General features: G+C 37.4%; 4 non-coding genes across 4 annotated transcripts; all 4 read right to left on the bottom strand.

The window, feature by feature from the left end:
- Window positions 1-4,175: 4,175 nt before the first annotated feature.
- trnar-ucg (transfer RNA arginine (anticodon UCG)) lies at window positions 4,176-4,248 on the bottom strand. The gene has a single exon. It is a non-coding gene; the product is annotated as a tRNA-Arg (tRNA).
- A 3,010-nt stretch (window positions 4,249-7,258) lies between these two features.
- On the bottom strand, window positions 7,259-7,331 carry trnar-ucg (transfer RNA arginine (anticodon UCG)). The gene has a single exon. It is a non-coding gene; the product is annotated as a tRNA-Arg (tRNA).
- Window positions 7,332-9,715: 2,384 nt separating this feature from the next.
- Window positions 9,716-9,788, bottom strand: trnar-ucg (transfer RNA arginine (anticodon UCG)). Its single transcript has one exon. It is a non-coding gene; the product is annotated as a tRNA-Arg (tRNA).
- Window positions 9,789-13,019: 3,231 nt separating this feature from the next.
- Window positions 13,020-13,092, bottom strand: trnar-ucg (transfer RNA arginine (anticodon UCG)). The gene has a single exon. It is a non-coding gene; the product is annotated as a tRNA-Arg (tRNA).
- Window positions 13,093-14,628: the final 1,536 nt, after the last annotated feature.

The raw sequence follows: 14,628 nt of genomic DNA, 5'->3' as shown, positions 1-14,628 counted from the left end.
CTTGCAGTCTTAGATTATTGAAGTTGAACAACAATGTCCAAGCTTTTCAAAGCAACAAGACCAATGCCATATTTCGGGAAATTGCAAACATGTTCAAATTAGCTGAGCTAATGAAATTAAACAACCACGAAGGGGCTCGAACCCTCAATCTTCTGATTCGAAGTCAGACGCCTTATCCATTAGGCCAAGCAGTCTATGAGATACAGCCCTATTTGACATTATACAGACTTTGCTATGCAACCATAGACATTAAAATTGTGAACCTGTCCGAATGAGGAAAGCTAGTGATTTTTAACAAGTACAAGGATACTCTTTCCTTCAATCTTTCGATGCAGATTCAGACACAATAATTCTCAGGCCTTGCAGTCTTAGATTATTAAAGTTGAACAACAATGTCCAAGCTTTTCAAAGCAACAAGACCAATGCCTTATTTAGCGAAATTGCAAACATGTCCATATTAGCAGATTTAATGAAATTAAACGACCACGAAAATGCCTCAAAACCTCAATTTTCTGTTTTGAAGTAAGACGCCTTATCCACGAGGCAACACCTTCTACTCCATATTCTCCGATATGACATCAAACAGACGTTGCTTAGCAACAACAGACATCAAAATTGTGAACCTATCCGAATGAGGAAAGCTAGTGATATTTTACAAGTACGAAAAGACTATGTCCCTCAATCAAACATAATATTTCTCAGGTCTTGCAGTCTTAGATTATTGAAGTTGAACAACAATGTCCAAGCTTTTCAAAGCAACAAGACTAATGCCTTATTTCGGGAAATTGCAAACATGTTCAAATTAGCTGAGCTAATGAAATTAAACAACCACGAAGGGACTCGAAACCTCAATCTTCTGATTCGAAGTCAGACGCCTTATCCATTAGGCCACGCAGTCTATGTGATACGGCCCTATTTGACATTATACAGACTTTGCTATGCAACCATAGACATAAAAATTGTGAACCTGTCCGAATGAGGAAAGCTAGTGATTTTTAACAAGTACAAAGATACTCTTTCCTTCAATCTTTCGATGCAGATTCAGACACAATAATTCTCAGGCCTTGCAGTCTTAGATTATTAAAGTTGAACAACAATGTCCAAGCTTTTCAAAGCAACAAGACCAATGCCTTATTTAGCGAAATTGCAAACATGTCCATATTAGCAGATTTAATGAAATTAAACGACCACGAAAATGCCTCAAAACCTCAATTTTCTGTTTTGAAGTAAGACGCCTTATCCACGAGGCAACACCTTCTACTCCATATTCTCCGATATGACATCAAACAGACGTTGCTTAGCAACAACAGACATCAAAATTGTGAACCTATCCGAATGAGGAAAGCTAGTGATATTTTACAAGTACGAAAAGACTATGTCCCTCAATCAGACATAATATTTCTCAGGTCTTGCAGTCTTAGATTATTTAAGTTGAACAACAATGTCCAAGCTTTTCAAAGCAACAAGACCAATGACATATTTCGGGAAATTGCAAACATGTTCAAATTAGCTGAGCTAATGAAATTAAACAACCACGAAGGGACTCGGACCCTCAATCTTCTGATTCGAAGTCAGACGCCTTATCCATTAGGCCACGCAGTCTATGTGATACAGCGCTATTTGACATCATACAGACTTTGCTATGCAACAGTAGACATCAAAGTTGTGAACCTATCCGAATGAGGAAAGCTAGTGATATTTAACAAGTAAGAAGATACCTTTTCCCTCAATCTTGCGATGCAGAATCAGACTCAATAATTCTCAGGCCTTGCAATATTAGATTATTAAAGATGAATAACAATGTCCAAGCCTTTCAAAGAAACAAGACCAATGCCTTATTTCGGGAAATTGCAAACATGTCCATATTAGCAGATTTAATGAAATTAAACAACCACGAAAATGCCTCAAAACCTCAATTTTCTATTTTGAAGTAAGACGCCTTATCCACGAGGCAACACCTTCTACTCCATATTCTCCGATATGACATCAAACAGACGTTGCTTAGCAACAACAGACATGAAAATTGTGAACCTATCCGAATGAGGAAAGCTAGTGATATTTTACAAGTACGAAAAGACTATGTCCCTCAATCAGACATAATATTTCTCAGGTCTTGCAGTCTTAGATTATTGAAGTTGAACAACAATGTCCAAGCTTTTCAAAGCAACAAGACCAATGCCATATTTCGGGAAATTGCAAACATGTTCAAATTAGCTGAGCTAATGAAATTAAACAACCACGAAGGGACTCGAACCCTCAATGTTCTGATTCGAAGTCAGACGCCATATCCATTAGGCCACGCAGTCTATGAGATACAGCACTATTTGACATTATACAGACTTTGCTATGCAACCATAGACATTAAAATTGTGAACCTGTCCGAATGAGGAAAGCTAGTGATTTTTAACAAGTACAAGGATACTCTTTCCTTCAATCTTTCGATGCAGATTCAGACACAAATTGCAAACATGTTCAAATTAGCTGAGCTAATGAAATTAAACAACCACGAAGGGACTCGGACCCTCAATCTTCTGATTCGAAGTCAGACGCCTTATCCATTAGGCCACGCAGTCTATGTGATACAGCGCTATTTGACATCATACAGACTTTGCTATGCAACAGTAGACATCAAAGTTGTGAACCTATCCGAATGAGGAAAGCTAGTGATATTTAACAAGTAAGAAGATACCTTTTCCCTCAATCTTGCGATGCAGAATCAGACTCAATAATTCTCAGGCCTTGCAATATTAGATTATTAAAGATGAATAACAATGTCCAAGCCTTTCAAAGAAACAAGACCAATGCCTTATTTCGGGAAATTGCAAACATGTCCATATTAGCAGATTTAATGAAATTAAACAACCACGAAAATGCCTCAAAACCTCAATTTTCTATTTTGAAGTAAGACGCCTTATCCACGAGGCAACACCTTCTACTCCATATTCTCCGATATGACATCAAACAGACGTTGCTTAGCAACAACAGACATGAAAATTGTGAACCTATCCGAATGAGGAAAGCTAGTGATATTTTACAAGTACGAAAAGACTATGTCCCTCAATCAGACATAATATTTCTCAGGTCTTGCAGTCTTAGATTATTGAAGTTGAACAACAATGTCCAAGCTTTTCAAAGCAACAAGACCAATGCCATATTTCGGGAAATTGCAAACATGTTCAAATTAGCTGAGCTAATGAAATTAAACAACCACGAAGGGACTCGAACCCTCAATGTTCTGATTCGAAGTCAGACGCCATATCCATTAGGCCACGCAGTCTATGTGATACAGCACTATTTGACATTATACAGACTTTGCTATGCAACCATAGACATTAAAATTGTGAACCTGTCCGAATGAGGAAAGCTAGTGATTTTTAACAAGTACAAGGATACTCTTTCCTTCAATCTTTCGATGCAGATTCAGACACAAATTGCAAACATGTTCAAATTAGCTGAGCTAATGAAATTAAACAACCACGAAGGGACTCGGACCCTCAATCTTCTGATTCGAAGTCAGACGCCTTATCCATTAGTCCACGCAGTCTACGTGATACAGCGCTATTTGACATCATACAGACTTTGCTATGCAACAGTAGACATCAAAGTTGTGAACCTATCCGAATGAGGAAAGCTAGTGATATTTAACAAGTAAGAAGATACCTTTTCCCTCAATCTTGCGATGCAGAATCAGACTCAATAATTCTCAGGCCTTGCAATATTAGATTATTAAAGATGAATAACAATGTCCAAGCCTTTCAAAGAAACAAGACCAATGCCTTATTTCGGGAAATTGCAAACATGTCCATATTAGCAGATTTAATGAAATTAAACAACCACGAAAATGCCTCAAAACCTCAATTTTCTATTTTGAAGTAAGACGCCTTATCCACGAGGCAACACCTTCTACTCCATATTCTCCGATATGACATCAAACAGACGTTGCTTAGCAACAACAGACATCAAAATTGTGAACCTATCCGAATGAGGAAAGCTAGTGATATTTTACAAGTACGAAAAGACTATGTCCCTCAATCAGACATTATATTTCTCAGGTCTTGCAGTCTTAGATTATTGAAGTTGAACAACAATGTCCAAGCTTTTCAAAGCAACAAGACCAATGCCATATTTCGGGAAATTGCAAACATGTTCAAATTAGCTGAGCTAATGAAATTAAACAACCACGAAGGGACTCGAACCCTCAATCTTCTGATTCGAAGTCAGACGCCATATCCATTAGGCCACGCAGTCTATGTGATACAGCACTATTTGACATTATACAGACTTTGCTATGCAACCATAGACATAAAAATTGTGAACCTGTCCGAATGAGGAAAGCTAGTGATTTTTAACAAGTACAAAGATACTCTTTCCTTCAATCTTTCGATGCAGATTCAGACACAATAATTCTCAGGCCTTGCAGTCTTAGATTATTAAAGTTGAACAACAATGTCCAAGCTTTTCAAAGCAACAAGACCAATGCCTTATTTAGCGAAATTGCAAACATGTCCATATTAGCAGATTTAATGAAATTAAACGACCACGAAAATGCCTCAAAACCTCAATTTTCTGTTTTGAAGTAAGACGCCTTATCCACGAGGCAACACCTTCTACTCCATATTCTCCGATATGACATCAAACAGACGTTGCTTAGCAACAACAGACATCAAAATTGTGAACCTATCCGAATGAGGAAAGCTAGTGATATTTTACAAGTACGAAAAGACTATGTCCCTCAATCAGACATAATATTTCTCAGGTCTTGCAGTCTTAGATTATTTAAGTTGAACAACAATGTCCAAGCTTTTCAAAGCAACAAGACCAATGACATATTTCGGGAAATTGCAAACATGTTCAAATTAGCTGAGCTAATGAAATTAAACAACCACGAAGGGACTCGGACCCTCAATCTTCTGATTCGAAGTCAGACGCCTTATCCATTAGGCCACGCAGTCTATGTGATACAGCGCTATTTGACATCATACAGACTTTGCTATGCAACAGTAGACATCAAAGTTGTGAACCTATCCGAATGAGGAAAGCTAGTGATATTTAACAAGTAAGAAGATACCTTTTCCCTCAATCTTGCGATGCAGAATCAGACTCAATAATTCTCAGGCCTTGCAATATTAGATTATTAAAGATGAATAACAATGTCCAAGCCTTTCAAAGAAACAAGACCAATGCCTTATTTCGGGAAATTGCAAACATGTATAAATTAGCAGATTTAATGAAATTAAACAACCACGAAAATGCCTCAAAACCTCAATTTTCTATTTTGAAGTAAGACGCCTTATCCACGAGGCAACACCTTCTACTCCATATTCTCCGATATGACATCAAACAGACGTTGCTTAGCAACAACAGACATGAAAATTGTGAACCTATCCGAATGAGGAAAGCTAGTGATATTTTACAAGTACGAAAAGACTATGTCCCTCAATCAGACATAATATTTCTCAGGTCTTGCAGTCTTAGATTATTGAAGTTGAACAACAATGTCCAAGCTTTTCAAAGCAACAAGACCAATGCCATATTTCGGGAAATTGCAAACATGTTCAAATTAGCTGAGCTAATGAAATTAAACAACCACGAAGGGACTCGAACCCTCAATGTTCTGATTCGAAGTCAGACGCCATATCCATTAGGCCACGCAGTCTATGAGATACAGCACTATTTGACATTATACAGACTTTGCTATGCAACCATAGACATTAAAATTGTGAACCTGTCCGAATGAGGAAAGCTAGTGATTTTTAACAAGTACAAGGATACTCTTTCCTTCAATCTTTCGATGCAGATTCAGACACAAATTGCAAACATGTTCAAATTAGCTGAGCTAATGAAATTAAACAACCACGAAGGGACTCGGACCCTCAATCTTCTGATTCGAAGTCAGACGCCTTATCCATTAGTCCACGCAGTCTACGTGATACAGCGCTATTTGACATCATACAGACTTTGCTATGCAACAGTAGACATCAAAGTTGTGAACCTATCCGAATGAGGAAAGCTAGTGATATTTAACAAGTAAGAAGATACCTTTTCCCTCAATCTTGCGATGCAGAATCAGACTCAATAATTCTCAGGCCTTGCAATATTAGATTATTAAAGATGAATAACAATGTCCAAGCCTTTCAAAGAAACAAGACCAATGCCTTATTTCGGGAAATTGCAAACATGTCCATATAAGCAGATTTAATGAAATTAAACAACCACGAAAATGCCTCAAAACCTCAATTTTCTATTTTGAAGTAAGACGCCTTATCCACGAGGCAACACCTTCTACTCCATATTCTCCGATATGACATCAAACAGACGTTGCTTAGCAACAACAGACATCAAAATTGTGAACCTATCCGAATGAGGAAAGCTAGTGATATTTTACAAGTACGAAAAGACTATGTCCCTCAATCAGACATTATATTTCTCAGGTCTTGCAGTCTTAGATTATTGAAGTTGAACAACAATGTCCAAGCTTTTCAAAGCAACAAGACCAATGCCATATTTCGGGAAATTGCAAACATGTTCAAATTAGCTGAGCTAATGAAATTAAACAACCACGAAGGGACTCGGACCCTCAATCTTCTGATTCGAAGTCAGACGCCTTATCCATTAGTCCACGCAGTCTACGTGATACAGCGCTATTTGACATTATACAGACTTTGCTATGCAACCATAGACATAAAAATTGTGAACCTATCCGAATGAGGAAAGCTAGTGATATTTAACAAGTAAGAAGATACCTTTTCCCTCAATCTTGCGATGCAGAATCAGACACAATAATTCTCAGGCCTTGCAATATTAGATTATTAAAGATGAATAACAATGTCCAAGCCTTTCAAAGAAACAAGACCAATGCCTTATTTCGGGAAATTGCAAACATGTCCATATTAGCAGATTTAATGAAATTAAACAACCACGAAAATGCCTCAAAACCTCAATTTTCTATTTTGAAGTAAGACGCCTTATCCACGAGGCAACACCTTCTACTCCATATTCTCCGATATGACATCAAACAGACGTTGCTTAGCAACAACAGACATCAAAATTGTGAACCTATCCGAATGAGGAAAGCTAGTGATATTTTACAAGTACGAAAAGACTATGTCCCTCAATCAGACATTATATTTCTCAGGTCTTGCAGTCTTAGATTATTGAAGTTGAACAACAATGTCCAAGCTTTTCAAAGCAACAAGACCAATGCCATATTTCGGGAAATTGCAAACATGTTCAAATTAGCTGAGCTAATGAAATTAAACAACCACGAAGGGACTCGAACCCTCAATCTTCTGATTCGAAGTCAGACGCCATATCCATTAGGCCACGCAGTCTATGTGATACAGCACTATTTGACATTATACAGACTTTGCTATGCAACCATAGACATAAAAATTGTGAACCTGTCCGAATGAGGAAAGCTAGTGATTTTTAACAAGTACAAAGATACTCTTTCCTTCAATCTTTCGATGCAGATTCAGACACAATAATTCTCAGGCCTTGCAGTCTTAGATTATTAAAGTTGAACAACAATGTCCAAGCTTTTCAAAGCAACAAGACCAATGCCTTATTTAGCGAAATTGCAAACATGTCCATATTAGCAGATTTAATGAAATTAAACGACCACGAAAATGCCTCAAAACCTCAATTTTCTGTTTTGAAGTAAGACGCCTTATCCACGAGGCAACACCTTCTACTCCATATTCTACGATATGACATCAAACAGACGTTGCTTAGCAACAACAGACATCAAAATTGTGAACCTATCCGAATGAGGAAAGCTAGTGATATTTTACAAGTACGAAAAGACTATGTCCCTCAATCAGACATAATATTTCTCAGGTCTTGCAGTCTTAGATTATTTAAGTTGAACAACAATGTCCAAGCTTTTCAAAGCAACAAGACCAATGACATATTTCGGGTAATTGCAAACATGTTCAAATTAGCTGAGCCAATGAAATTAAACAACCACGAAGGGACTCGAACCCTCAATCTTCTGATTCGAGGTCAGACGCCTTATCCATTAGGCCACGCAGTCTATGTGATACAGCCCTATTTGACATTATACAGACTTTGCTATGCAACCATAGACATAAAAATTGTGAACCTGTCCGAATGAGGAAAGCTAGTGATTTTTAACAAGTACAAAGATACTCTTTCCTTCAATCTTTCGATGCAGATTCAGACACAATAATTCTCAGGCCTTGCAGTCTTAGATGATTAAAGTTGAACAACAATGTCCAAGCTTTTCAAAGCAACAAGACCAATGCCTTATTCAGCGAAATTGCAAACATGTCCATATTAGCAGATTTAATGAAATTAAACGACCACGAAAATGCCTCAAAACCTCAATTTTCTATTTTGAAGTAAGACGCCTTATCCACGAGGCAACACCTTCTACTCCATATTCTCCGATATGACATCAAACAGACGTTGCTTAGCAACAACAGACATCAAAATTGTGAACCTATCCGAATGAGGAAAGCTAGTGATATTTTACAAGTACGAAAAGACTATGTCCCTCAATCAAACATAATATTTCTCAGGTCTTGCAGTCTTAGATTATTGAAGTTGAACAACAATGTCCAAGCTTTTCAAAGCAACAAGACTAATGCCTTATTTCGGGAAATTGCAAACATGTTCAAATTAGCTGAGCTAATGAAATTAAACAACCACGAAGGGACTCGAAACCTCAATCTTCTGATTCGAAGTCAGACGCCTTATCCATTAGGCCACGCAGTCTATGTCATACAGCCCTATTTGACATTATACAGACTTTGCTATGCAACCATAGACATACAAATTGTGAACCTGTCCGAATGAGGAAAGCTAGTGATTTTTAACAAGTACAAAGATACTCTTTCCTTCAATCTTTCGATGCAGATTCAGACACAATAATTCTCAGGCCTTGCAGTCTTAGATTATTAAAGTTGAATAACAATGTCCAAGCTTTTCAAAGCAACAAGACCAATGCCTTATTTAGCGAAATTGCAAACATGTCCATATTAGCAGATTTAATGAAATTAAACGACCACGAAAATGCCTCAAAACCTCAATTTTCTGTTTTGAAGTAAGACGCCTTATCCACGAGGCAACACCTTCTACTCCATATTCTCCGATATGACATCAAACAGACGTTGCTTAGCAACAACAGACATCAAAATTGTGAACCTATCCGAATGAGGAAAGCTAGTGATATTTTACAAGTACGAAAAGACTATGTCCCTCAATCAGACATAATATTTCTCAGGTCTTGCAGTCTTAGATTATTGAAGTTGAACAACAATGTCCAAGCTTTTCAAAGCAACAAGACCAATGACATATTTCGGGAAATTGCAAACATGTCCATATTAGCAGATTTAATGAAATTAAACGACCACGGAAATGCCTCAAAACCTCAATTTTCTATTTTGAAGTAAGACGCCTTATCCACGAGGCAACACCTTCTACTCCATATTCTCCGATATGACATCAAACAGACGTTGCTTAGCAACAACAGACATCAAAATTGTGAACCTATCCGAATGAGGAAAGCTAGTGATATTTTACAAGTACGAAAAGACTATGTCCCTCAATCAGACATAATATTTCTCAGGTCTTGCAGTCTTAGATTATTGAAGTTGAACAACAATGTCCAAGCTTTTCAAAGCAACAAGACCAATGCCATATTTCGGGAAATTGCAAACATGTTCAAATTAGCTGAGCTAATGAAATTAATCAACCACGAAGGGACTTGAACCCTTAATCTTCTGATTCGAAGTCAGACGCCTTATCCATTAGGCCACGCAGTCTATGTGATACAGCCTTATTTGACATTATACAGACTTTGCTATGCAACAGTAGACATCAAAGTTGTGAACCTGTCCGAATGAGGAAAGCTAGTGATATTTAACAAGTAAGAGGATACCTTTTCCCTCAATCTTGCGATGCAGAATCAGACTCAATAATTCTCAGGCCTTGCAATATTAGATTATTAAAGATGAATAACAATGTCCAAGCCTTTCAAAGAAACAAGACCAATGCCTTATTTCGGGAAATTGCAAACATGTCCATATTAGCAGATTTAATGAAATTAAACGACCACGAAAATGCCTCAAAACCTCAATTTTCTGTTTCGAAGTAAGACGCCTTATCCACGAGGCAACACCTTCTACTCCATATTCTCCGATATGACATCAAACAGACGTTGTTTAGCAACAACAGACATCAAAATTGTGAACCTATCCGAATGAGGAAAGCATATTTCGGGAAATTGCAAACATGTTCAAATTAGCTGAGCTAATGAAATTAAACAACCACGAAGGGACTCGAAACCTCAATCTTCTGATTCGAAGTCAGACGCCTTATCCATTAGGCCACGCAGTCTATGTGATACAGCCTTATTTGACATTATACAGACTTTGCTATGCAACAGTAGACATCAAAGTTGTGAACCTGTCCGAATGAGGAAAGCTAGTGATATTTAACAAGTAAGAGGATACCTTTTCCCTCAATCTTGCGATGCAGAATCAGACTCAATAATTCTCAGGCCTTGCAATATTAGATTATTAAAGATGAATAACAATGTCCAAGCCTTTCAAAGAAACAAGACCAATGCCTTATTTCGGGAAATTGCAAACATGTCCATATTAGCAGATTTAATGAAATTAAACGACCACGAAAATGCCTCAAAACCTCAATTTTCTGTTTCGAAGTAAGACGCCTTATCCACGAGGCAACACCTTCTACTCCATATTCTCCGATATGACATCAAACAGACGTTGTTTAGCAACAACAGACATCAAAATTGTGAACCTATCCGAATGAGGAAAGCTAGTGATATTTTACAAGTACGAAAATACTATGTCCCTCAATCAGACATAATATTTCTCAGGTCTTGCAGTCTTAGATTATTGAAGTGTCCAATGTCCAAGCTTTTCAAAGCAACAAGACCAATGCCTTATTTCGGGAAATTGCAAACATGTTCAAATTAGCTGAGCTAATGAAATTAAACAACCACAAAGTGACTCGAACCCTCAATCTTCTGATTCGAAGTCAGACGCCTTATCCATTAGGCCACGCAGTCTATGTGATACAGCCCTATTTGACATTATACAGACTTTGCTATGCAACCATAGACATAAAAATTGTGAACCTGTCCGAATGAGGAAAGCTAGTGATTTTTAACAAGTACAAAGATACTCTTTCCTTCAATCTTTCGATGCAGATTCAGACACAATAATTCTCAGGTCTTGCAGTCTTAGATTATTAAAGTTGAACAACAATGTCCAAGCTTTTCAAAGCAACAAGACCAATGCCTTATTTAGGGAAATTGCAAACATGTACGAATTAGCTGAGCTAATGAAATTAAACGACCCTATTTGATATCATACAGACTTTGCTATACAACAGTAGACATCAAAGTTGTGAACCTGTCCGAATGAGGAAAGCTAGTGATATTTAACAAGTAAGAAGATACCTTTTCCCTCAAATTTGCGATGCAGAATCAGACTCAATAATTCTCAGGCCTTGCAATATTAGATTATTAAAGATGAATAACAATGTCCAAGCCTTTCAAAGAAACAAGACCAATGCCTTATTTCGGGAAATTGCAAACATGTCCATATTAGCAGATTTAATGAAATTAAACGACCACGAAAATGCCTCAAAACCTCAATTTTCTATTTTGAAGTAAGACGCCTTATCCATGAGGCAACACCTTCTACTCCATATTCTCCGATATGACATCAAACAGACGTTGCTTAGCAACAACAGACATCAAAATTGTGAACCTATCCGAATGAGGAAAGCTAGTGATATTTTACAAGTACGAAAAGACTATGTCCCTCAATCAAACATAATATTTCTCAGGTCTTGCAGTCTTAGATTATTGAAGTTGAACAACAATGTCCAAGCTTTTCAAAGCAACAAGACTAATGCCTTATTTCGGGAAATTGCAAACATGTTCAAATTAGCTGAGCTAATGAAATTAAACAACCACGAAGGGACTCGAAACCTCAATCTTCTGATTCGAAGTCAGACGCCTTATCCATTAGGCCACGCAGTCTATGTCATACAGCCCTATTTGACATTATACAGACTTTGCTATGCAACCATAGACATACAAATTGTGAACCTGTCCGAATGAGGAAAGCTAGTGATTTTTAACAAGTACAAAGATACTCTTTCCTTCAATCTTTCGATGCAGATTCAGACACAATAATTCTCAGGCCTTGCAGTCTTAGATTATTAAAGTTGAATAACAATGTCCAAGCTTTTCAAAGCAACAAGACCAATGCCTTATTTAGCGAAATTGCAAACATGTCCATATTAGCAGATTTAATGAAATTAAACGACCACGAAAATGCCTCAAAACCTCAATTTTCTGTTTTGAAGTAAGACGCCTTATCCACGAGGCAACACCTTCTACTCCATATTCTCCGATATGACATCAAACAGACGTTGCTTAGCAACAACAGACATCAAAATTGTGAACCTATCCGAATGAGGAAAGCTAGTGATATTTTACAAGTACGAAAAGACTATGTCCCTCAATCAGACATAATATTTCTCAGGTCTTGCAGTCTTAGATTATTGAAGTTGAACAACAATGTCCAAGCTTTTCAAAGCAACAAGACCAATGACATATTTCGGGAAATTGCAAACATGTCCATATTAGCAGATTTAATGAAATTAAACGACCACGGAAATGCCTCAAAACCTCAATTTTCTATTTTGAAGTAAGACGCCTTATCCACGAGGCAACACCTTCTACTCCATATTCTCCGATATGACATCAAACAGACGTTGCTTAGCAACAACAGACATCAAAATTGTGAACCTATCCGAATGAGGAAAGCTAGTGATATTTTACAAGTACGAAAAGACTATGTCCCTCAATCAGACATAATATTTCTCAGGTCTTGCAGTCTTAGATTATTGAAGTTGAACAACAATGTCCAAGCTTTTCAAAGCAACAAGACCAATGCCATATTTCGGGAAATTGCAAACATGTTCAAATTAGCTGAGCTAATGAAATTAATCAACCACGAAGGGACTTGAACCCTTAATCTTCTGATTCGAAGTCAGACGCCTTATCCATTAGGCCACGCAGTCTATGTGATACAGCCTTATTTGACATTATACAGACTTTGCTATGCAACAGTAGACATCAAAGTTGTGAACCTGTCCGAATGAGGAAAGCTAGTGATATTTAACAAGTAAGAGGATACCTTTTCCCTCAATCTTGCGATGCAGAATCAGACTCAATAATTCTCAGGCCTTGCAATATTAGATTATTAAAGATGAATAACAATGTCCAAGCCTTTCAAAGAAACAAGACCAATGCCTTATTTCGGGAAATTGCAAACATGTCCATATTAGCAGATTTAATGAAATTAAACGACCACGAAAATGCCTCAAAACCTCAATTTTCTGTTTCGAAGTAAGACGCCTTATCCACGAGGCAACACCTTCTACTCCATATTCTCCGATATGACATCAAACAGACGTTGTTTAGCAACAACAGACATCAAAATTGTGAACCTATCCGAATGAGGAAAGCATATTTCGGGAAATTGCAAACATGTTCAAATTAGCTGAGCTAATGAAATTAAACAACCACGAAGGGACTCGAAACCTCAATCTTCTGATTCGAAGTCAGACGCCTTATCCATTAGGCCACGCAGTCTATGTGATACAGCCTTATTTGACATTATACAGACTTTGCTATGCAACAGTAGACATCAAAGTTGTGAACCTGTCCGAATGAGGAAAGCTAGTGATATTTAACAAGTAAGAGGATACCTTTTCCCTCAATCTTGCGATGCAGAATCAGACTCAATAATTCTCAGGCCTTGCAATATTAGATTATTAAAGATGAATAACAATGTCCAAGCCTTTCAAAGAAACAAGACCAATGCCTTATTTCGGGAAATTGCAAACATGTCCATATTAGCAGATTTAATGAAATTAAACGACCACGAAAATGCCTCAAAACCTCAATTTTCTGTTTCGAAGTAAGACGCCTTATCCACGAGGCAACACCTTCTACTCCATATTCTCCGATATGACATCAAACAGACGTTGTTTAGCAACAACAGACATCAAAATTGTGAACCTATCCGAATGAGGAAAGCTAGTGATATTTTACAAGTACGAAAATACTATGTCCCTCAATCAGACATAATATTTCTCAGGTCTTGCAGTCTTAGATTATTGAAGTGTCCAATGTCCAAGCTTTTCAAAGCAACAAGACCAATGCCTTATTTCGGGAAATTGCAAACATGTTCAAATTAGCTGAGCTAATGAAATTAAACAACCACAAAGTGACTCGAACCCTCAATCTTCTGATTCGAAGTCAGACGCCTTATCCATTAGGCCACGCAGTCTATGTGATACAGCCCTATTTGACATTATACAGACTTTGCTATGCAACCATAGACATAAAAATTGTGAACCTGTCCGAATGAGGAAAGCTAGTGATTTTTAACAAGTACAAAGATACTCTTTCCTTCAATCTTTCGATGCAGATTCAGACACAATAATTCTCAGGTCTTGCAGTCTTAGATTATTAAAGTTGAACAACAATGTCCAAGCTTTTCAAAGCAACAAGACCAATGCCTTATTTAGGGAAATTGCAAACATGTACGA

This window comes from Oncorhynchus clarkii, unplaced genomic scaffold (genome assembly GCF_045791955.1).
Source record: "Oncorhynchus clarkii lewisi isolate Uvic-CL-2024 unplaced genomic scaffold, UVic_Ocla_1.0 unplaced_contig_10886_pilon_pilon, whole genome shotgun sequence".
In the NCBI taxonomy this organism is placed as follows: domain Eukaryota; kingdom Metazoa; phylum Chordata; class Actinopteri; order Salmoniformes; family Salmonidae; genus Oncorhynchus; species Oncorhynchus clarkii.
This window is presented reverse-complemented; position numbering and strand designations above follow the sequence as displayed.